We start from the raw sequence: 25,406 nt of genomic DNA, 5'->3' as shown, positions 1-25,406 counted from the left end.
ACTGTAGTGATCCTCCCTAGGGAGTATCACGTTTCCGGAGTATCTGATGGACCTCATGGCATGCCCTGAGAGTCTCGTGTTGTCTTTTTCCTAGTTCCTTTTTTTCCTGTTTTTGTAAGTTTATTTTAATTATTATTATCTTTTTATTGTGAACATGTATTTGGGACTGAACGCCTGTTATGTTCAAGAATAAATACAATACAATACTACTACTACTACCACCAAAATGTTTTCATTCCTACCCTAACAGTTGAGGCGGGTCTCTTAGACAGTGACGCCGTCTCTCAGGCCGGGAGATTTGTTACGGTGAAGGAGATGCTCGGACAAGGTGAGGAGGTTGTCGGCCGTGGTCTTAACTAGGAAATATTCCGGCATTCGCCTTAGTGCAGGATAATGGAAAACAATGGAAAACCATTCTCAGGACAGTTGACGGTTGGGGCCAGCCCCACTCCAGTACTGAAAGGGTGTGAACGGGTAGGGCTGAAGACACAGTGTGCGTATTGCTATACATCCACCACTGTGGCCATTTCTGTCACTACAGTCTTGTAGCGGGCTGAATACCTGCAGCAATGTGTTAAGCGAGAAGGCCAGGCTTTGTTTATATCGGGACACTATTTCTGTGCATGCTCGTACTATACGTGTCTTGTAAACGTTGTGTTCCTTTATTTGCGTTTGCATCTTATTACCTCACGTATGAGAACACACGTGTCTAAAATGTGGCCTGATGTTTGAAACCCATCAAATACACATAATACACGAATGTGCGTCGAAATGTGTGCAACACATCTTCCTCTCTTTACGACTGTTTTGGGAAGAGAATTCCAAGATCTTTGTCAAGAACGTGTTAAAGTTGGTACAGATCATGGACGAATAAACGTTGCTGATGGTCTATTCCCCCCTCCCACTACAACAATTAATAAAATATCAAAGTGCAAGCCGCCAAGATAGAATCTACAATCTATATATTTTAAAAAATTATGAAAACTAATGTCAGTCAGTCCGGCCATTCTATTCGGTCGATTTCCTTCATTTTTTAACTGAAAGGTATTCACGCACAGATTTGTCATTAGGTACTATAAATCACTTAACTTCCGCCTTCCCCAAATTATTGATTTTTCTATTTTTTGTCTCTTTGAAGCAATCATATCTTTCGTTCTAATTGAAGTACGCAGTTGGTTTTAGTCTAAAAACACTCAGTGGATCAAGCGCTTTCTTTTGAGGTAATAAATACTTAAATTAGTAGATTCTGAGGAAAGTTATGAGTACATCTGTCTCCATGACGAAGTTCTTTGAAGTACTTTTTAACAGTTCGGCGCGTAGCGTTGTTCCAAGGAACGTTTAATTCAGTTTCTTTGTGAGATGTATTTTGAAGTGTTTTGTTGACATAATATTACATTCTATTACCACAGCAGATCATGTGCTTTATTTCATTAACTCGAAACCTTCCAAATACATTCGTGAGGATAGTAACGAACAACACCATACTTTGTACATTGCGGGCGGAGCCAGCGGGAAATTGCTAGTGTTGCTTGAAATGATTTGAGTGCAGAGATCGTTTATGTACAGTAGATATGAGGACAGACAGTTTATACTTTATCTTACTATCACCGTTCACTTTATTGGTGAAGACTGGAAGCTTGGTTACTACTAAATTTATTGACAAGACAAAAACAGGTGCACACATACAAGAGAGCAAAGAAGAGAGGCTGTTGGAGGTGGGAATATATCCTAAGAATATGAATACAATAATCTTTGAGACGGATAAAGGAGCAAATACTGTTAAAGCTGTTGATCTCAGCCTCCATTATCTGCACTGTCTAACTTCGACAAGTTTTCCAAGACAAATTCATGGTGAAAGAATTGTCAGCATATAAGACAACAGCCTGCAATGCGGCAAGTGACAAAACGAGCTCGCTTGAGTCATTCCGTAGTAAAACAAACAAACAAACAAACAAACAAACAAACAAACAAACAAAATACTTATGGTGAGTGTTTATGATAAAATGAAAGTCTCGACACATTACTGTTCTCTGTCTAATAAAATGACAAGTTGATCTCCGTGTGTTTTATAGTAAGTTAGGTCTGTAATTAGGTACTTCCAATTGTAAAGATGAGCACATATTTCGTTAAAATCTTCGTATGTATTCAAAATTTTGCAGCCAGCAACTCCCCTCTCTTCGCTGCTTTCAAGCTTGATCGTCGTAACTTCGTTGATACAGTTCGTAGGCTCCTCAGCGGTCATACATGTTGCTAGACAACCCGCTACGTGAGGGCGCGAGCGAACTGACTGGATACTTTGAAGACCTTGTACATTCATTTGGAAATCTTTCTAATCCCAGCACTCTGCCTCGCAATATAACGGCAACGCGGGCTAAATTTAATCATTTTGCAACTCAGTATTGTTGATTAAAACTTCAAATTATCCAAAAAAACCTAATGATTTGCAGAAGATTTGTTGACACTGCATTGTATAATATGAATGTCAAAGGACTCTGCATTTAACAGAGTTCTACGGCATTTAATTTAACCTGGGATACAGGATGTACATAGAATAATAACGTTTTGGCTTTACGTCCCACTAACTAATTCTAAGTTTCTACAAGAAGAATGGAAGTCAGTTCCTTTGGAAAAGTACCGAAAGTTGGTGACCAACCTTCCCAGAAGGATTGCAACAGTGAAAGCAGCAAAGGTGGGCCGACGCTCTACAGGAAACATTGTTAGCAGAGGTAACTTGGACATGGACATACTGTATAGTGTTATTACGAATAAAACACAATCTGTTTTTTTTTTTGCCAGAATTTATTTCAGAATGATCTAAATTAATACATACACACACAATTCTATTCAACCATAAATGACCACACTCACTAATTGCTAACTATTCACACGACTTTGTCCTCTTCACCCAGCAGGTAGTCCGCCCTGTTTTTATTACCTGGGACAGCTATAATCCTTATTGATAGGCTCGCCCTACTTTCACTCGTGCTCGCAAGTCCAGTCATCCCGCACACTGGCCACAGGTGGACAGGGCTGCTGACTCCCAAAACACAAGATGACTGTTCCTTGGTTCGATTCCAGAAGATAAAGTCCAGGAATTGACATAGTCAAACACAGTGAACTACTTAACACGGCTCAAGAGTACTCGTCATAACAACGACCTTTAGGACTGTTCCTATTCTACTCGCCTCATTGTTTCGTACACAGGCCCCGATGTAATTTACAGTCCACGGTAACACACACAGTACTCCAAGGCAGTACACGGATTCTGCTTCGTACTCCAACACGACGATATTCTGACACCCGAGGGACACTAACGGCAGCCAACAGATGATATATAGAATCTCTTATCTTGGGTAGACATTTCTTCCGTACCATGGAACATGAGCATTTTTAAATGTTAAATGATCGTTCTTAACGCTGATCTTATAAACATGACCGGGCAAATTAACCGTGCCGTTAGGTCGTGCAGCTGTGAGCTTGCATCCGGGAGATAGTGGGTTCGAGCCCCACTGTTGGCAGCTTTGAAGATGGGTTTCCGTGGCTCCCCATTTCCACACCAGGAAAATGCTGGGGCTGTACATTAATTAAGGCCACGGCTGTTTTCTTTCCATTCCTAGGTCTTTCCTATCCCATCGTCGCCATAAGACCTATCTGTGTCGGTACGACGTAAAGCCACTTCAAAAAAAAAATGAACTTCACAATGAATGTGCATTACTTACAAAACGTTACTACGTCTCCGTGCCACTCCTAATCTCAGTTCATTTGGTTTACTTGCCCATACGTATATATTCTGCTTTCATGTAAAGAGTTTCAACACATCGACTAACTTACCAAAGTAGTCCGTACTCATTCCATTAATAGTTCCTTTAATCCTCTGCTTCCACCAACAGAATCAAAAGAGTGTAATTCTCTCTCTCTCTCTCTCTCTCTCTCTCTTTGAACCACATTTTAGCCCAGCTTCTACGTCGAACACTTATTTTGAGACTGATAACTATAGCTAGACATGCTATTCACTGATCTAAATCTGTTTTAAAACACAGTGAACTAAAGAAAGACCTCAAAGTCTGAACTTAAATACTGTACTTTGTTATAGTGGGAGCCATTTCTTTCCAGTTATAGAATTGAATTACTGACAATAATACTGACTGTGTGGGGCCAGCAAAATACAGAGCGATCTACATTAACCTTATAATTTTAATGGGTTATACTTCTGGGAACTAGTATTTTTGTCTACCACATAGTCTTGATACGGAGTCTAGGATGGGCTCAGATGAGTTTATTTGGCAATGTTTTTGCGGTCGGATATCCTTTCACTTTTTTTAACAATTCGCTTTATGTCGCACAGACACGGATAGGTCTTATAGAAACTATGGGATAGGAAAGGGGCGGAGTGGGAAGTAAGCGACCCTGGCCTTAATTAAGGTATTTGCTTCGTGTGAAAATGGAAAACAGCTGAAAGCCATCTTCAGGGCTGATGACAGTTGGGTTCGAACACACTATCTCCCGAATGCAAGGTCAAAGCAGCGTGTTCCTAACTGCACGGCCAACTCGCTCGATGACGCATTCTTCACACGTCTGGAAAGACAACCTGGTGATAGTCTTCACTTGCTCCGTCCCTCAACGTTCCCTTCCATGATGAACTTCTCTAGATTTTGTCGTATCGCAATGTGTCCAAAAAACTGAAGTATTATTTCAGTGTGGTTTGGGTCGCGTAGCTGTGGGAAGTCAGTGAGTTCGAACCCCACTGTCGGCAGCCCAGAAGAAGGTTTCCGTGGTTTCCTACTTTCACACCAGGCAAATACTGGTGCTGTACCTTAATTAAAGCTACGGTCGCTTCCTTTCTACTCCTAGCCCTTTCCGGTAGCACAGCCATACCTGTGTCGGTGCGACGTAAAGCACGTACATACATATCCCAGGTCGTTCCATCTATACGATGGGTCGGCGAATGAAGCCCCTCCACCAACCTCTGTCTTTGTACTTTTCAAACACAACGGGCAATTCGGAGAGAATCCGGTATCCGTGATGTTCCAACCAGACCAACAATGTTATCGATTGTAAAAAGAGCTGGAGATAAGTGGCTGTCTCTTCAGGGAGAGAAGGGAAAGCATAGACCTGGAATGAGCCAATATTGTCTTGATGATATTCGAGGACGTTTGATGATGATGATCTTTTTGTTGTTTAAAGGGGCCTAACTCTAGGTTATCAGCCCCACGAAATGGTACGAAATGTAATAACAATTTAAAAGTCCAAAACTCATCGACTGACCAGAATTCAAAACGTGATGAAGACTGGATGGATGAATATGAATTTAAAGCAATCAGCGGATCCAACTCACAAAATTGAAAGTTAAAAATAATTCCAAAAATTAATCCACTGGCTATAATTAAGAAAAAAGTGGGTAAACAATGATCATGAACTCAAGACAATCAGTGGATTGACCCACAATGTCTCACCTTCCCAGAAAAACTATCTTAAATCCATTGTATATAATTAGTATATGGTATAGTATATAGTACAAAACTGACGAAGGGGCTGCTTTCAAAGCACAGTCCTGAATCGATTATGCTTGTTGTCTAAAGGGGTCCAAAATCCAGGACAACGGTACATCATAATTATGCTTATCGCTAGGAGAGTAAGAACCATGGTATTTTTCATGTACCGGTACTAATCATGAATGACGTAGACTTACGGGTTCCACACATTGTGGTACTACTCACAGGTAATGTAATACGCACAGGTGAAGCACTCCTATGGTGTTTCTCACATAATATCGCCACCTACTATCCCGTGGTGTTCCTCACACAGTGGATACTAATCACAAGCAACGCAGACCCACGGCGTGGTACTAATCAGAGGCAACGCCCAGACCCTTGGTGTTTCTCACATAATAGTTCTGATCACAGGCGCAACGTAAGCCGTGGTGTTCCGCACATAGTTGTACTAATCACAGGTACTGTAAACCCACAGTGAACCACTCTCTGGTGCTACTAATTACAAACCCATTGTCTACCTGATATTATTGGTATTACACGCAAGTAAAAACGACCCATGGTGTTCATCGCGTGATGGTACTAATTAGAAATAATCTCATGTTTCTAATTCAATCATCCCTTGTGTGACTTATCGTGTGATTTATCAATAGGTCACACATACATGTAACTATATATAAATGGGAGTCTTGAATATCCCTAGGGTGTGAAGTAATAAGCTTACTTTGACAGCATAATATATAGGCTCTGGTAAAAGGACATTGAAATTTGATTTCCCCATTAAAATGTGAGGTTATCTGATCTACTATTGAAATGAAACAATTAATTGTATTTGATAATAAACAAAATACTCTTTAAATATTGACTTTAACGGGTGAGACCTGCTGGTATAATACCCAATCAATGATAATATAAAACTCTGAACTAACAACTGAAAGAAACACTAGGCATTAAATTTGAAATCCTCTTGACCGGACATTTAAAAGTTGTACAAGAAATGTATCCCTCACTGGTTCACGGAACAGTACCTTCAACACTGAGTGTTATTGCGACGTATTCCTTTGAGTTTGTACCAGCTGTAGGTATCTCCAACCTAATTCGGTGATGCATCCTTTTAGTTTCACAAACGGGATATAGCATGTCTTGAAATTATATTCACACTTCACAATCAACTTTACAAGTAATTCACAGATATAACTGTTAGTCTGCATTACGACGACTCAATATTCGGCTGTCACCGAACTGACACAAGAACTCGACCGAACAGATACACGAAACACACTCCGAACATATAATCCATTTGGTAAAGGACGATTACGTATCCATGCGACTGCTTCTTCTTCATCTCACTGACTCACTATCCGTCTCCTTCCAGTTGACTGCAATTGACTTCATGGCAAGTCTCTCCAATCAACTCCTTCCAACCAACTTAACTCTCCAGCCCTTTATATAGACATAAGTTGTCACACACACGTCATTTCTAAAAGACTATATGATGTAACTCCCATCCAGCTCCAAACAATACAGTGATGAAATAGCCACAGGCAAAGTTGAAACTCCCAGAAACTCTCCCATCGCTAAAAGCATACAATGACAGAGAGATGACTCGACAGTTACTTTAGCAGTATTGCACCATGCGTTGCAATGTCAGAAGGTTTCACAAAACATATCCATACCTGATATTAGGCAGCAACTCTCACTCTGCATGGTTTTAATGCTAATATACACACACATATATATACACAATAAATTAACTAGTACAATGTAGCAAGCGATAATTAATTCATACCTAGCGAAATCAGATTGTAGAATTGAATCAAATAATAATAATAATAATAATAATAATAATAATAATAATACAAATAATAATAATAATAATAATAATAATAATAATAATACATATGGATGCTTGTAACGGGATTTGAACCGTTACACTTGGTCGCCCCTTTTAGTCGCCTATTACGACAGGCAGGGGATATTGTGGGTGTATTCTTCGTCTGCGTCTTCCACCCCCAGGGGTTTGTATGTTTGGTCCGCGAGAGCTGAACTCACCAAATAAGTCATTGCGCCGATTGAGCTAGGGACACGTGATGTAATAGAGCTCCAAAGAAACCAGGCTTAAGAGCATACGGAACATGTGAAGTGCCGAACTGACTTGAAAGAAGGAGAAGTGGAAGCAACAGCTACGAGGAAACTCCCACAGTCACTCTATAATTCAGAACTCATTTCACACGTTAGCTATTATTGGTTCAAAAGTTACGTCGTTAAATTTGTAAAGGTTTCTATGGATCGCTCCGAACTTTCCTTTGCTATTGGTTCAACATCACCCTCTGTTGGTGAAGGCGGTAGATTACCTCCACGGTATCCCCTGTCTGTCATAAAAAGGCGACTAAAAGAGCACCAGGAGTTTTCTTCTTGGGAGCGTGGGTTCGGGAACACGAGTTGCCTACCCCTCTCTGGCCTTGCTTCATCTTTCTTATCTGACCTTCCTAGGACAACTCGTCTTTTCTTCCGACCGCGAAGATGTTAGGTTCGCGAGACTTTGGTAGTCTTTCATTTTCACGTCCTTGGCTTTCTTTTACCCATACAGTCATTCTTCGAAGTGCCGGACCACTTCGTCTTTCCCTGTTGATTAGTGTTAATGGAGGATGGTTGCCCTGTCGTTCACCACCACTCTCCAACATCACATCAGCTCGGATGTTTCTTGGCTGGCTATCTATCTCGAATTAGATCGTCATCTTCCCGACACCACTGTAACCATAGCAACCAGTGTTCGGCTATGTATATTAGCGCCATCTTCTCACTGTGCGCTATCATCCTGTAATTAAGAGCTTGAGAAAACCTCGTTTCAAGTGAAGCCCGTTCTACTCGCCCAGAATTAAAATCCTTCAACTGGCGGAAAACAAATCCGTGGTTAGGGACGCGCAGCTGTGAGCTTGCATCCGGGAGGTAGTGGGTTCGAACCCAACTGCCGGCAGCCCTGAAAATGGTTTCCCGTGGTTTCCCATTTTCACACCAGGCAAGTGCTGGGGTTGTACCTTAATTAAGGCCACGATTGCTTCCTTCCCTCTCCTGGCCCTTTTCTTTCCCATCTATGTCGGTGCGTCGTAAAACAAATTGCAAAAAGAAGATTACAATAGATACCTTCGATACAGCTCCATCTGTGGACAAATGGTAGTGTTTCAACTTCCGGATACCAAGATCGCAGGTTCAAATCCACTCGCGGTAATATATTTCGAGGAGGGAGAAAGTCCAATCGGCACTCTACAATGCCACTGGTGACACATTCGGTGCTTACACGACAAAATTAATTTAAACTCAGTCACTGATCACACAGGAGATATCCTGTTCAATCTGCCATCTGGTAGAGTTAAAAAGGAGCGGCGAAAATGACCCACTGGCAGTCTAGATACCTTCAAATTGAAATGCTTGCATACGGTAGCTGAAGCTATTATTATTATTATTATTATTATTATTATTATTATTATTATTATTATTATTATTATTATTATTATTATTATTATTATTATTATTATTATTGTACCGGGCGGTACACCTCTACACCGTTTATTTAAAAGTTGCGCCAGTTGAAACTCCTCTTCTGGAGGAAGGTTGAACTTTATCTACTCTATTAATTCTCTACTTTCTCAGAAGATGTCACCACGTGGAAAATTTTGAGTTTTTGAACTGTGTCACTTTTGATGTGTTTTTGTTTCGCTTGAAGTAAGAAGTGTGAACTTTCTCTTCTAGAGGACACTACTGAAGATCAACAATAGCGCACCCTAGTGCGGAGTCAAAGAACTATTTTGTTGGAGAAATTTTTATTTCAAAAGTTTGTTTCTTGTTAAATTTCTTTCTGTTATTGTTTAAGTTGGCTGTATACCCCTCTTTTTCCCCTTTGTTTTAGATTTATCCAATCCCGAATTTCTTTTAGTAATTTCTGACCAATCTGGTGTATCTTCCCCCAACTTGTATCTGTTGCGGGGTCCTATCCAATAAAAACATTGTGGGCGGGTGTTTTCATTCCCCTAACGCCTAGAAACTTCCGCGAGAGTATATAAACTGCTGATTTTAGGGTCTCCGGGCCACTTCTGTTCCATCTTTCAGTGTATTAAGTACATAGCAGGAGGCGGGAAGCGCCTCTTTCCTCGGCGGCGGTCAACAATAAGGTAATGGCCGATTAATAAATTCTTTCTTTTCTTGCTCAGCAGTTCAACTTTCGGGGCGGGTTCTAAGCGTTCAACCATGTAACCTTTTCCTAAAATGTAAAAACAACTGGTATCTATTCTATTTTAAAACGACATATCGGGATAGAGAGTGCTTAACCCTCTCGAGCTCCCACTCACATCGTCTTGAGGTGAACTTATTCTCTCAACCAATTCTTCCGTAATGTAATGTAAATTGCTATTACGTCACCTCTGTAGTATGGGATTAGCCCTTGCATCAGTGGCCTAAGAGCCAAAGTAGGTCTTAAAAAACAAGTGTATTAGGAGTGCAAGTTCGCCTCCTCTCAAATTGTTTTAGAGGTCATTTAATTAACCTGCTTTTCATTTAATAGACCTCAGTCGATTGGGTATTTTACCCCTGTGTTTATGTCCGTTGAGGACAACTTGAAGGTGGAGTTTGGTGTGGCCTAGGAGAGGCTTAAATTAAAGAGCGTGTGGCTCTTTTGGAAACGGAGTGTTGTATGCCTCGAGGAGGCTTTACTGTGTAATTTGGAGCAAGGGCTCCAGGGTTTGATTGGGGTCTTCTGCCCCTTTGTTAAAATGTGTATATCGGAAGGTTGGGCTAGTTGCTCAAAATTGTGAACTCAGGGCTCGAAGCCCAAACTCTGTAATCCCTGTAATTGTACATTTCAAATTGTGTTTCGGCTACTAAGTACCTGTTCTTTGTTATTACTTAATATTGAAAAGGAAATATAACCTTGTTAACTTTTACATTAACTTTGATTCCGTAGTTTGAGATCCATTCACGCCCGCACCTTCTTACACCTCTACCTACCACCAAAACACGGTAACAAGTGGTAGCAGAGCGTGGTTGAATGGGTCTCAATTTAGCCCCTTTTGACGGCGAGACATTGTTTTGATCCGAACTCTAACCATTTTCTCAGTTGCTGGCATTTTTGAGTTTTCCAAAATTGTGCTGTCATCATGCCCGGCCCTCGCGATGTTCTCCTCCTTAACTATTTGCGCAAAGAGGAGTTGATATATGAGTTAACTATCAGAAACGTTCAATCTGGAGGCACGGTTGCAATAGACACTAACAAGCTTAGAGAGTCCCTTGATTTGCCCATTTCCATCCCCAATTTGGGAGAGAAAGAAATTGACGACTCTCTTTCCACGATCACGGAGAATATTACTGGGCTAGCTTCCGTAGTTAGTTTTTTTGATGAAAATGATCCGTCTCCTAATCAAATTAAGCGTGTGCAAGGCAGGCTATATCATTTTTCGAATAGGGTTAACGATCTGTTGTCTCTAAAACTGAATGATGTTCAGAGGAAGGAAGCTAGTACGCTCCTGGAAAATATTTCCGAATTATCTAATAAGGTCACTCAATTGTTAACGGGGGAAGTTCCTCCCAAATCTGATCAACCCACCATAGTGAATCCAGGTAGTGAGGAAGCGCCTCCCAAGGGAGAAGTTAATAGGATAACCGTTGCTGCTCAAACTATCCCTGCCCCATTGGACAACGAATCTGAACGTCGTGCATCATTGAGTAACATCCGTTCTGAATTGACTTCCTTGCCATTGAAACCTTTACCTACTATGTCACCCGGGTTTAGCAGATTGCCTCATCCATTGGCAATGTTGCTAAGAGGTATCTCTAAGTTTTCGGTCAACACCACCAGTGAAGTTATTTCTTTCTTAAGGTTTTTAGTTGAATTTCAGGATCATGCCCTCGTATTTTCGCTTTCCCCTTGTCAAATTTTACAAATAATCTATCCTTATGCTATTGGTGTTCTCTCAGATAAAATAGTAAGAGCCATAGCTGAACAGTCATCTATCGAAGATTTCCACGCACATCTGCTTGCAAATTTTATTCCTGCCCGCGCGAGGTCATCTCTTATTCAGAAATACTATTATCGGGTACAGCGCTTGGATGAAAACCTGGCAGACTTCATCCAAGATATTAAGTTTTATACTAGGGTGTTTGCTCTTCACTTCCCTGAGGATCAAATTGTACAAGCTATTGTGGAAGGCATTTCACCATCTTATAGGTCATACTTGTGTTTTGCGGCGTGCCCGCAAACTTTCTCTGAACTTGAAGCGTTGGCCGTCTCAGCGGAAGGAGTTAGATACGCCGATTCTTTGCGTGTAGCAAAAGAACCCCCGCCTTCTTTTAGTAATACTCGGCCTCCACCTCGCCGATCAATTACCCCTCGTAAATGTTATGCTTGCGGGTCGCCTGACCATCTGCGCAATAAGTGTCCTCTGATCAAGTCTAGTAGGGCAAATAATGGAGCTGGTTCATCACAAGGCTGTTTTAAGTGTGGGGCCTTCTCACATATCGCCAAAAATTGCCCAAACTCAAATAGCACCCCCTCCTGCTCAACTTCTGGTGCAAATTCCACCTATGCCAATAATAAAAAGTGACTAGTGGCTTCGGCTGAGTCGACTAATCCATCTTCCCGAGACTCAGCCCCTAGTAAACAGATTGTAAATGCAGAGAACGATCAGCCTTCAAGTTCATCTTTTGAATGCCCTAAAGAATGTCTTAGGATTGCGGCGGATACCCCCGCACCTGTTCCTTTTCTTAAGATTGAGGTAAATAACGAGCCTATAACAGCTCTCTTAGATTCAGGTAGTGTTTGTTCGATTATTGCGGCTGAATGGTATTCTAAATTGAAAACGGTTTGTAAACTTCCTGACTATGTCTCTTCTCCTGTTCAATACGTTTCGGCTAATTCATCTCCATTAGAAATTCTAGGTTCCTTACTGGTCAAAATTCGTGTATTTAAGTTTACATGGAAAGTTAAATTGTTTGTGGCCAAGCAATTGTCTTGCCCCATTATATTGGGAGCTGACTTTATTTCTCACACTGGTCTTGTGCTCGATCTGCAGTCTAGGTCGTGCACATTCAAATTTGCTTCTAGTTGTAAAATCCCACTATTAAAGTGTAATTCTGTGTCATGTTCTTCTATGTCGCCTATCCAGGATGAGATGTTGTTAGACCTTAGACATCTACCTGAGAAGCAGGCTGATAGTATTCGCAAACTGTGTCAGTCGTTTCCCGAGGTGTTCTCTGATACTCTTGGTGTTACTGACCTTATTGAATACAAAATTGAGGTTACGGATTCGATTCCTGTCCGTTTTCCACCGTATAGGCTATCTCCACCTAAAATGAAGGCTCTGAAGGAAATCATCGATCAGATGTTGAAGGACGGTATTATTAGGCCCTCTAAGTCAGCGTATTCTTCGCCTATTTTTCTAGTACCGAAACCCCAAGGAGGTTTCAGGCCTGTCATTGATTACAGGGCTCTCAATCGGAAGGTGGTGTTACAATCTGTGCCCCTTCCCGACCTTCATTCTTGTTTTTCATGGTTTCGTAAGGCCAAGTTCTTCACCATCTTGGACTTAAATCAGGCCTATAATCAAATTCCCCTTGCCGAAGAGTCTAAACACCTTACAGCGTTTGCCACGGACTGGAATTTATACGAATACAACCGCGTGCCTTTCGGGCTCCCCACGGGGGCAGCTGTGCTCACTAGGCTACTAGATAGGGTCTTCTCCGACATCAAATTCGAGTACTTATATCACTACTTAGATGATGTCGTAGTATTTTCAGAGACTTTTGAAGAACACCTAGATCATCTGCGAGAAGTTCTCGATCGCCTTCGTAAGGCTGGGTTAACTGTTAAGTTGTCCAAGGTTGCCTTCGCTAAGCCCTCTATGTCTTTCCTAGGGCATATTGTGTCACCCGATGGTGTAGCAGTTGATCATTCTAGAACACAGGCCATCCGTGATTTTAAACCTCCCAAGGACATTAAAGGTATCGCCAGGTTCATTGGTATGGTGAATTTCTTCAGAAAGTTCATTCCTAACTTTGCTAATAGAGCGGCGCCCTTAAACCTTCTTCGTAGGAAAGGCATCAAATTCGAGTGGGGACCTTCTCAACAAGCCGCTTTTGAAGACCTTAAATTAGCTCTTTGTAATGCCCCTGTACTTGCTATGCCTGATTTCTCGAAGAAATTCATCGTCCAAACCGACGCGTCGTCGTCAGCAGTAGCTGCAGTCCTTCTTCAAGAGACTGAACTAGGGAGGCGACCCATCGCCTATGCGTCTAGGACATTGTCGGCTCAAGAAGCCAAGTATTCCATCTATGAGCTCGAAGGTTTGGCAGTCTTATTTGCCTTAGAAAAGTTCCGTCTCTATCTGGAACACGTTAAATTCGACCTGGAGACAGATAATCAAGCCTTAAGCTGGGTCTTAGGTAGGCCGCGTCGTACTGGTCGTATAGCCCGCTGGGCTATTCGTATTTCCGCCTTCCAGTTTGATGTTAGACATATCAGAGGTACCGAAAATGTTGTTGCTGATGGACTCAGCCGTATGTTTCATAACGACGTAGAGACCCACGAACCGGTCGACAGTTCATCACCTTCCGAGTCCATACTATCTGGTGTTAATGCCATCTTAACAGATGCTCCCATGCTTTTTAGGGATATTGAGAAATACCAACGTGAAGATCCGACGCTGGCTCCGATAATGGAAACCCTTTCTTCTGGGGAACATGCTGTCCCTTATGTTCTGAGGAATGGTGTTCTATGTTGCCCTTCGAGGCATGATAAGTTGATGAAAGTTGTTGTTCCAGCGGTTCTTGTACCTATGATCTTCAAATACTATCATGAGACCCCATTGGGGGGGCATCTTGGAATCTTTAAAACTCGTGAAAAGATTCGTGAAATGTTCATATGGAAAGGTATGGACGGTGAAATTCGGGAACTTGTAAAAGCTTGTAAATCTTGTTTGATCAGTAAACCCACCATGTCCACTAAAGTAGGCCTTTTGTCTTCTCATCAAGCGTCGCGCCCCATGGAACGCCTGTATATTGATTATGTGGGACCCTTCCCCCAGTCAAAGGGTAATGCCAACAAGTTCATCTTTGTGTGTGTAGATGGTTTTACAAGATTTTCCTGGTTATTTCCGACTAAGCTGGCTACCGCTCAGTCAACTATTACTTGCCTAAATTCTATTTTTGCTTCTTTTGGTCCGTGCCAATACATTGTATCTGATAATGCTAAGGCTTTTACATCTAATTTATTTCGTAAATTCTGTTTTGACTTGTCCATCTCTCATGTAACTACTTCCGCTTATTACCCTCAACCATCTCTGGCTGAACGGGTTAACCGTAATCTCAGGTCCGCACTTATTGCCTATCATCATGAAGATCATTCTAGGTGGGACACGTCCCTGCATTGGTTAGCTTTTGCTTTGAATTCGGCGGTTCATGAATCACACAAATTTACTCCAGCTTCTTTGATGTTTAAGTTCGTTCCCAACACGCCGCTCTCTAACCTCTGGTCTCTGAATGACATTCTGCCCGAGACAATAGATCCGGACAACATTAAAGATCTTTGGAAGAAGGCTAAAGCTAATCTTAAAGTATCACATGAAAAGGTTAGGGAAAGGTATGATCGTGGACGGAGACCCACCACCTTGAAGGTAGGTGACCAGGTTATGGTCAAAAATTTTGTTCCCGCGGGCAAGCTTGCCCCCAGATTTCATGGGCCTTGTATCATTCTCGATTTTCTTACGCCGGTTACCTTATTGCTAAGTAATCCAGCCACCGAGAGGATATTTAGAGTTCACCTGTCCCAGGTGAAACCGGTGTAATTTCTGTGTTAACTTGCTTCATATCATTTTGAAAGGATATGAAGGTTATATTTTTTTTTGAGTTTCACTTTTAAGGCATTCTGCCCCTTCTGTAATATTTTGGTTTTAGATGTAAGCCTTGTGTAAAATCTGCCCCGACCCGTTAAACTGCCATCCTGTTCTTGCCACGGCCATTACCACGCTCCCGTCTCCTGCTCCACCTTACACTGTGGCTTCATAATAGTAAATGCCATGGATATCTACACGCCGCTGGCCCCTCAACCTCTCCACAAGCTTGTACCCTCAAAGAAGATGATGGTCCAACACAATTCTGCCGCCTAGCTTTAATGTTTCAGCGCCCCCGCAGCCGCGCAGCGCCGTGCAGCGACTGGGGAGGGGGATGGGCCCCCTCCTCTCCAGCGAGGACGACATGTGCACGGCGAGCCGGAGCTCTCCTCCCGGCCAAGGCTGACGTGCGGCGCACGACCTGCTACTTGCCCGCAGCCTGTATATGTTCACCGCGGGCGCGGCGTGCTTCAACACCTCTGCTCCCCTCATAGTGCGGGCGAGCGGTATCTCAGGGTACTTGAGGGGTCCGAGCGGCCTCCTTTTGGACGCAAGCTGCAACGGCCGGTCCGGCCATCCAACTTCATCAACATCAACTACATGGACAGTTACTATAAGAGATAACTACATTTGGGAATTCAACAGCAATATTTGGTGGACCGTGCAAAAAAATTTTCTTCACTTCTAAGTATTAAAAGTTTATCTTCAGAAATTCAAATTCTACAAACTTAAAGACTTTCATTCACCTGCAACAACAACATTTTGAAACTGAATTAAGAAATCTTGTAAATGCTTCTGCTATCTATCTTTGTATCAACATCATTACTTGGACTTTGTTTCAAACTGATTTCATGTGTCACCCCTGGAGGAACTTTTGGGGGGGGAGGTCTGTACCGGGCGGTACACCTCTACACCGTTTATTTAAAAGTTGCGCCAGTTGAAACTCCTCTTCTGGAGGAAGGTTGAACTTTATCTACTCTATTAATTCTCTACTTTCTCAGAAGATGTCACCACGTGGAAAATTTTGAGTTTTTGAACTGTGTCACTTTTGATGTGTTTTTGTTTCGCTTGAAGTAAGAAGTGTGAACTTTCTCTTCTAGAGGACACTACTGAAGATCAACAATAGCGCACCCTAGTGCGGAGTCAAAGAACTATTTTGTTGGAGAAATTTTTATTTCAAAAGTTTGTTTCTTGTTAAATTTCTTTCTGTTATTGTTTAAGTTGGCTGTATACCCCTCTTTTTCCCCTTTGTTTTAGATTTATCCAATCCCGAATTTCTTTTAGTAATTTCTGACCAATCTGGTGTATCTTCCCCCAACTTGTATCTGTTGCGGGGTCCTATCCAATAAAAACATTGTGGGCGGGTGTTTTCATTCCCCTAACGCCTAGAAACTTCCGCGAGAGTATATAAACTGCTGATTTTAGGGTCTCCGGGCCACTTCTGTTCCATCTTTCAGTGTATTAAGTACATAGCAGGAGGCGGGAAGCGCCTCTTTCCTCGGCGGCGGTCAACAATAAGGTAATGGCCGATTAATAAATTCTTTCTTTTCTTGCTCAGCAGTTCAACTTTCGGGGCGGGTTCTAAGCGTTCAACCATGTAACCTTTTCCTAAAATGTAAAAACAACTGGTATCTATTCTATTTTAAAACGACATATCGGGATAGAGAGTGCTTAACCCTCTCGAGCTCCCACTCACATCGTCTTGAGGTGAACTTATTCTCTCAACCAATTCTTCCGTAATGTAATGTAAATTGCTATTAAGTCACCTCTGTAGTATGGGATTAGCCCTTGTAATAACGGCCTAGTGCCAAAGTAGGTTTTAAAAAACAAGTGTATTAGGAGTGCAAGTTCGCCTCCTCTCAAATTGTTTTAGAGGTCATTTAATTAACCTGCTTTTCATTTAATAGACCTCAGTCGATTGGGTATTTTACCCCTGTGTTTATGTCCGTTGAGGACAACTTGAAGGTGGAGTTTGGTGTGGCCTAGGAGAGGCTTAAATTAAAGAGCGTGTGGCTCTTTTGGAAACGGAGTGTTGTATGCCTCGAGGAGGCTTTACTGTGTAATTTGGAGCAAGGGCTCCAGGGTTTGATTGGGGTCTTCTGCCCCTTTGTTAAAATGTGTATATCGGAAGGTTGGGCTAGTTGCTCAAAATTGTGAACTCAGGGCTCGAAGCCCAAACTCTGTAATCCCTGTAATTGTACATTTCAAACTGTGTTTCGGCTACTAAGTACCTGTTCTTTGTTATTACTTAATATTGAAAAGGAAATATAACCTTGTTAACTTTTACATTAACTTTGATTCCGTAGTTTGAGATCCATTCACGCCCGCACCTTCTTACACCTCTACCTACCACCAAAACACGGTAACAATTATTATTATTATTATTATTATTATTATTATTATTATTATTATTGTGTACCCATACGACTGCTAGCCCCCTGGATGCCCCTTCGGTAATTCCTGGAAAGAGTGAGTGAGTGAGTGAGTGAGTGAGTGAGTGAGTGAGTGACTCTGGTGACCTCCAAGCGTGCTTGAGGACATATAACGGACTCTCCTTTTATTGTGCCTTTCGTCTGGTGCCTGCGTGAATTTTCAGCAGGGAGAAACTAGAATATTTGTACTCTGGCCGCACCTCGAAGGTGCTGGAACCTCATGACCAGATCTCGATATGGGTGTGAGCGGTAGATCAACATCCGTGGTAGCCAATGCCTGTCGTAAGAGGCGATTAAAATGGGCCCCAGCGGTTCTGAATTTGAGGACTGGGTTGGTGACCACGGGGCCATTATCTGAGTCCTGGCATTGCTTTTACTTACTTGTGCCAGGTTCCTCACCTTCATCTATCCTGTCCGACCCCGACAGCATTAGGTTAGCGAGGCCTAGGGAGTCTTTCATCTTCACACCCTTGCCTTTCTTTGCTCGAACCTTCATTTTTCGCAGTGTCGGAACCCTTCCATTTTTCCACCTGATTAGTTTTAACAGAAACAGTAATCACGACCACAATCTGCAGCAGAGTCGCCGGGAAGAAGGACGACTTAGCAGACTGTATATGGCTGTTGGAACAGTTGTTCTTCAGTATTTGAGGAGTATATGAGAATAGCTAAAATGATGCTGTGTTGGGCCGAGTGGTATGTTCTCAGTACGGTAGTTGACTGTGTGGAGCAGTCACGTGAACTGATTGTGTGATTTATCGGCCTTGTCCGGAGTCGAGCCGAGTTTACAGTCGTCGTGCTGTGTGATAGTCAACAGACCTGTGTTCGAGCCCATCTACAAGGAACTGCTGAGCGAAGAGACAGATGCTTGTGTATCGAAGTGAAAGGAAAGACCTGCCATTCAAGATTACGGAAGCGACGGCCGTTCCATGTAAATACGAAAATTACTACTAAAACGTTTTCATTCCTCCCCTGAAGGGGGAGGCAGGCCTCTTAGACGGTGACACCGTCTCTCAGGTCGGAAGATGTGTTGCGGTGAAGGAGATGTGCGGAGAAGGTGAGTCGCCTTAGTGCAAGAGAATGGAAAAACCATTCTCAGGACAACCGACGGTGGGAGTCAACCGTGAGGTCCGACCCTACCCCGTCTCCCGAATGCAGAAGCGTAGAGCCACGGTAGAGCCACTAATTAGTTGACTGTTGTCTTTAATTTTCAAGTCTAAATGTGTGTGTGTGTATGTGTGTGTGTGTACTAATTTAATCCTAGATTAAATGATATCAGTAAAACAGGCAGTGTTTTATTCGTAACATTATTATTATTATTATTATTATTATTATTATTATTATTATTATTATTATTATTATTATTATAAGCGAATGGACCACTAAGGATCACGCTACAACTTCATTTCTTTCTCTTCGTGCGGAGTTTTCTCTGTGTCCAATACTCCTTCATGCGTTCGCTGGCCTGCTTCCGTTGTTCATCTGTCCAGGCTCTTCCGGTCTTCCTAGTTCTTCCTGCGGCTTGAACACCTTCCAAATTCTGCAGTGTGTTCCTAAACGTATTCCTTTCTAACAGCTGGTCTTCCAAGATGCTTAACCTTTACATATCCTTCTTCGTATCCTTAATCCATGCTGTAGTGGTCTTTTTTCTCCAGAAGTAATCAAATATCTGTTTGCGTTCATTCTGTATAGATGTCCAAGAAACGTCAGCCTCCTTTTCTTCATGGTGTCAGATTCTTTCCACCTTCTGGTAAACTTCTTTGTTACTCCGAAGTTTCCATCCGCTTTCAGTTTGGACAGCTCCCATAATTGTTCTGAGGATTCTTCATTCCAGGACCTCTAGCTTCTCCAGCTTGTAGTTCATGGAAAGGCATTCACTGGCATACAGACATTCTGTTTTGACCACGGTGTTGTAATGTTTTTATTATTATTATTATTATTATTATTATTATTATTATTATTGTTACCGTGTTTTGGTGGTAGGTAGAGGTGTAAGAAGGTGCGGGCGTGAATGGGTCTCAAACTACGGAATCAAAGTTAATGTAAAAGTTAACAAGGTTATATTTCCTTTTCAATATTAAGTAATAACAAAGAACAGGTACTTAGTAGCCGAAACACAATTTGAAATGTACAATTACAGGGATTACAGAGTTTGGGCTTCGAGCCCTGAGTTCACAATTTTTGAGCAACTAGCCCAACTTTCCGATATACAAATTTTAACAAAGGGGCAGAAGACCCCAATCGAACCCTGGAGCACTTGCTCCAAATTACACAGTAAAGCCTCCTCGAGGCATACAACACTCCGTTTCCAAAAGAGCCACACGCTCTTTAATTTAAGCCTCTCCTAGGCCACACCAAACTCCACCTTCAAGTTGTCCTCAACGGACATAAACACAGGGGTAAAATACCCAATCGACTGAGGTCTATTAAATGAAAAGCAGGTTAATTAAATGACCTCTAAAACAATTTGAGAGGAGGCGAACTTGCACTCCTAATACACTTGTTTTTTAAAACCTACTTTGGCACTAGGCCGTTATTACAAGGGCTAATCCCATACTACAGAGGTGACTTAATAGCAATTTACATTACATTACGGAAGAATTGGTTGAGAGAATAAGTTCACCTCAAGACGATGTGAGTGGGAGCTCGAGAGGGTTAAGCACTCTCTATCCCGATATGTCGTTTTAAAATAGAATAGATACCAGTTGTTTTTACATTTTAGGAAAAGGTTACATGGTTGAACGCTTAGAACCCGCCCCGAAAGTTGAACTGCTGAGCAAGAAAAGAAAGAATTTATTAATCGGCCATTACCTTATTGTTGACCGCCGCCGAGGAAAGAGGCGCTTCCCGCCTCCTGCTATGTACTTAATACACTGAAAGATGGAACAGAAGTGGCCCGGAGACCCTAAAATCAGCAGTTTATATACTCTCGCGGAAGTTTCTAGGCGTTAGGGGAATGAAAACACCCGCCCACAATGTTTTTATTGGATAGGACCCCGCAACAGATACAAGTTGGGGGAAGATACACCAGATTGGTCAGAAATTACTAAAAGAAATTCGGGATTGGATAAATCTAAAACAAAGGGGAAAAAGAGGGGTATACAGCCAACTTAAACAATAACAGAAAGAAATTTAACAAGAAACAAACTTTTGAAATAAAAATTTCTCCAACAAAATAGTTCTTTGACTCCGCACTAGGGTGCGCTATTGTTGATCTTCAGTAGTGTCCTCTAGAAGAGAAACTTCACACTTCTTACTTCAAGCGAAACAAAAACACATCAAAAGTGACACAGTTCAAAAACTCAAAATTTTCCACGTGGTGACATCTTCTGAGAAAGTAGAGAATTAATAGAGTAGATAAAGTTCAACCTTCCTCCAGAAGAGGAGTTTCAACTGGCGCAACTTTTAAATAAACGGTGTAGAGGTGTACCGCCCGGTACAATTATTATTATTATTATTATTATTATTATCGTTATTAATTCATTCACGCAAGTATACGGCCATCTGTTGTCCACGTTTACACAATCCACCCGCCCTTCTGTCACACAGACTAATGCCTTCCTCTTTGTACTCTCACCGAAGTCCCTTTTGTCTTTGGCTTCTTTTCCGCTCCTCCGCCGTGATCTTCCGTGGTTTGGCCAGTGGCTTTTCGTTTGAATCCCTCACTCGCGCAAACCTTTTTTTCTAATTGTTGTTCTGTCCTTTACATCTTCCTCCTTGACACCCACTTCTGATAGATACCTCTGCACCTGTGCAAGCCACCTAGCCTGTGTAGTAATCTGTCGGCGAATATTCCTTGGTCCATCCTCTTAATGTGTCCATAAAGGGTTATTCTACTTTACCTCATAGTTGTAATTTTTCCGGTGGTTTCATAGAGCTCCTCATTTCATCTCAACCGGAAATTACGTTGGTCATTTTGCGACTTTTTTGGACCCAAGATTTTTCGAAGGAATTTTCTTTGTCTTTTTTTTTTAAGATGTGAGTCTGCTACCGTTGCCATAAAGGCACTCGGTTCTGACCACTGTGCAGCAATGTTTTAATTTTGCTTTAATGGAGATGGACTTGGATTTGTATGATGACATAGTCCGATGGCCCTCTCTTTTAATGCCTCCCTGTGTGTGTGGAGGAGGTAGAATAACACTCACGGTATCCGCTGACTGTCGTAAGAGGCGACTAAAAGAGGCCTCAGGGGCTCTGAATTTAGGACCGTGGGTTGGGAACCACAGCGCTCTGGCATTTCTTCCACTTACTTGTGCCAGGCTCCTCATTTTCATCTGTCCTATCCGACCTCCCTTGGTCAACTCTCCTTCATTCCTGACCCCGACAGTATTAGTTCACGAGGCCTCTTCGTGGCCCTTGTCTCTCTTTGACCGATACCTTCATTTTTCTAAGTGTCGGACCCCTAATTTTTCTCTCCGATTAGTGTCAATAGAGGGTAGTGTCATATCCACTGGGAGTGGGAATTTCTTCTACGTATTTTATCAACGCGATGATGTCCCAAAATTGAGATACGGTTCTATCCGCGTCATCTGGTTTGTCTCAGTATGTGAATGCCGTCTCTTTCGAGGGAAATTCTTAATGGTGTTTTTGGCCGCAACATTATTATTATTATTATTATTATTATTATTATTATTAATTTTCTTGAATGGACCCTTTCGGAACACACGAAGCTTTATTTATGATTTCATTTGCTAAGCATCCAGGATGCTTTCATCTCTTCACTAAAGATCCTCTTCCTTTCATCCCGCCACTTGGTACCTGCTCTTTTTGGTACTTCATTCTCTGGAGCAACTTCCCGCTTGCTAATTTTATTTCTATATGTATATTTCGATTCAAATTTTTTTTCAGGTTGAATCTGTGCGTTCTTCATGTCCGCTTTCGTTTGTTGTGTCCAAGAGAAATTCTTCAGTTTATCAACTCTTTCAAGAATTTGGTGGGTTAATCTGGTTTCTGGAAGCCTCTTAACATGTCCATAAAATTTTAGCCTCCTTTTCCTGAGGACTGCCACAATATTAGATAATTTTTCTGCTGATTTCCGGGATTGGAGGCGGTACCCTTCTTCCGCGTGTCTTGATCCTAAAATTATCCTCATGATTTTTCGCTCTTCTTTTAGGATAGTTTCCAGCTCGCCCTTTTCACGAAGCGCTAGATGGTTGAGGCGCTGCTCTTCTGCCCCCAACTTGGAAGATTCGATCCTGGCTCAGTCCTGTGGTAATTGAAGGTGCTCCCTACGTCAGCCTCGTGTCGGTAAATTTACTGACACGTAAAAGAACTCCTGCGGGACAAAATTCCGGCTCCTCGGCGACTCCGAAAACCGTAAAAAAAGTAGTCGGTGGGACGTAAAGCAAATAACATTATTATTATTATTATTATTATTATTATTATTATTATTATTATTATTATTATTATTAGTTTAAAACTGCGATATAAAATTACTATGGTTAAATTACACGGTTTTATTTAATAACCAAAATGTTATTTGCTTTACGTCCCACTAACTACTTGTATGGTTTTCGGAAACACTGAGGTGCCGGAATTTAGTCCCACAGGAGGTTTTTTACGTGTCAGTAAATTTACCGACACGAGGCCGACATAGGGAGCACCTTCAAATACCACCGGACTGAGCCAGGATCGAATCTTCCATGCTGGGGTCAGAAGGCCAGCGCCTCAACCGTCTTCGCCACTCAGCCCTGCGTGGTTTTTTTTTTTTGTTTTTTTTGTTTTTTTTACGGCAGAGAAATTATTACGATAATTTTATGATGTCGATAATTCCACAACGTTCTTATTGCAGTCAGTCTGATCTAAGCTAAACAGTTCCTTTCCCGATATTACTGGCAGTGTACAGTCTGCTTATGACAGACATTGCATGTTGATCTTCTGCCTTCTAAGTTAGAGTATGGCCTAAATGTCCTTAATGTCCTCATATAGTTCACTTTGTTTTTATCGTGAATTAAATTACGAGACTGCCAGAGCATAAAGGCTGCACTACAACACAGAAGCTAAAATAAATTATATTTTGCACAAGGAATGGAGTACATTCTTCAACGCATCTACATGAGTTTCAAATTCTGTTGGAACACGTCAAATATTGTGGAAAGGAAAACAAAGACGCCAGAAGCGAGAAGTTGTTCCTCTGCTGTTTTCGTTCCCACCTAGTTATCCGTTTATTTCATTCTCGTGAATCCTGTGTGGAGCGAAAATGGAAGTGGAAGCACGAAGCTAAGGGGTTTACAATGGCGACCTGATTCGCAAAGGAAGTGCGCGTATAGAGTTCAAATGTGAATGTGGGGGACGAAAAGAAGAACAAGAGGAAAATCAACCACGGCTGCATTTCAATCCGAGAAGTGGAAAAATCTATTCCGTTTTCATTTCTAGAATATATTCACCAGTGTTTGCCTTTCTCAGAACTTCGTCTAAGGGGGAAGGGGGGTGTATAAAGCAGGGCTGCTCTTTCAATGCTCACCGTGTAAAGTACCATACAGTAAATACAGAAAAATGCAGCGTCTGTTCTCCATTCCTATATTAATTCCGTATTTCAACATGTATAGTACAGTTCCCAGATACCGTGTGCGGATAATAATAATAATAATAATAATAATAATAATAATAATAATAATAATAATAATAATAATAATAATAATAATAATAATAATAATACCGGCCGAGTTGGCCATGCGGTTAGATGAGCGCTGCTGTGAGCTTTCATGCAGGAGATAGTTGGTTCGAACCCCACTGTCGGAAGCCCTGAAGATGGTTTTCCGTGGTTTCCCATTTTCAGACCAGGCGAATGCTGGAGCTATACATTAATTAAGGCCACGGACGCTTCCTTCCCAGTCCTAGGCCTTTCCCATCCCTTCGTCGTCATAATAACTATCTGTGTCGGTGCGAGGTAAAACAAATAATAATAATAATAATAATAATAATAATAATAATAATAATAATAATAATAATAATAATAATAATAATAATAATAATAAAATATTAGAACCAAAATGCAAAACAGGAATTTGGATGAAAAAGAAATCACCTGAAATCTATCAAGTTACAAAAAAATCACATATACAATCAGGAAATGGAGATTACAATTTTAACGTCACTTATATAGAATGGATAATAACAGGCACATGCCTTTGCTGGACCTAGTGTTTACAGTGCACTATGTCTTCTGGTATGGGCTAGAGCAATCTTGTTACTTTCATTGATCTGTCTCAGCTTTATCCTTGGCTTTGACAAAATGACAGTGACTGAGGTATGAGTGATGCTAGTAATGCCATTCCTTCTGCAGCCAGTCCCTGCTATGAATGGTGTGAAAATATTGCTCTTAGGGTCGGTTGGTGCATGCATTTCAGTGGGCTTGGCAGACTGATATGTAATAGCAACTTCTGGCTCGGTGAGGAAAGCAACGGGAAACTACCTCACTCCTCATTTCCCTAGTACGCCTCTTCAGTGATGCCTAGGCCATCTATGACAGCTGATGGCAGAGCTGCTGAGGATCCAACCAGCCTTTGGGCTGAGGACTAAACATACAATAACAGGCACACAAAGAAAATAGCGAAGACCTAAATGAAATTGACATTAATGAAGAAACCGTTCAGGATAGAGTAAAAATTCAG

General features: G+C 41.7%; 1 protein-coding gene across 1 annotated transcript in view; it reads right to left on the bottom strand.

Annotated features, from left to right (window-relative positions):
- The window catches only part of LOC136875434 (KH domain-containing, RNA-binding, signal transduction-associated protein 1), a 1,072,163-nt gene that overhangs the window by 77,591 nt on the left and 969,166 nt on the right, over positions 1-25,406 (bottom strand). The window lies entirely within an intron of this gene.

Source organism: Anabrus simplex, chromosome 6 (assembly GCF_040414725.1).
Source record: "Anabrus simplex isolate iqAnaSimp1 chromosome 6, ASM4041472v1, whole genome shotgun sequence".
NCBI classification, from domain to species: Eukaryota; Metazoa; Arthropoda; class Insecta; order Orthoptera; family Tettigoniidae; genus Anabrus; species Anabrus simplex.
Note: the sequence above shows the minus strand (reverse complement) of the source record. Positions and strands in the feature narration are given on the sequence as shown.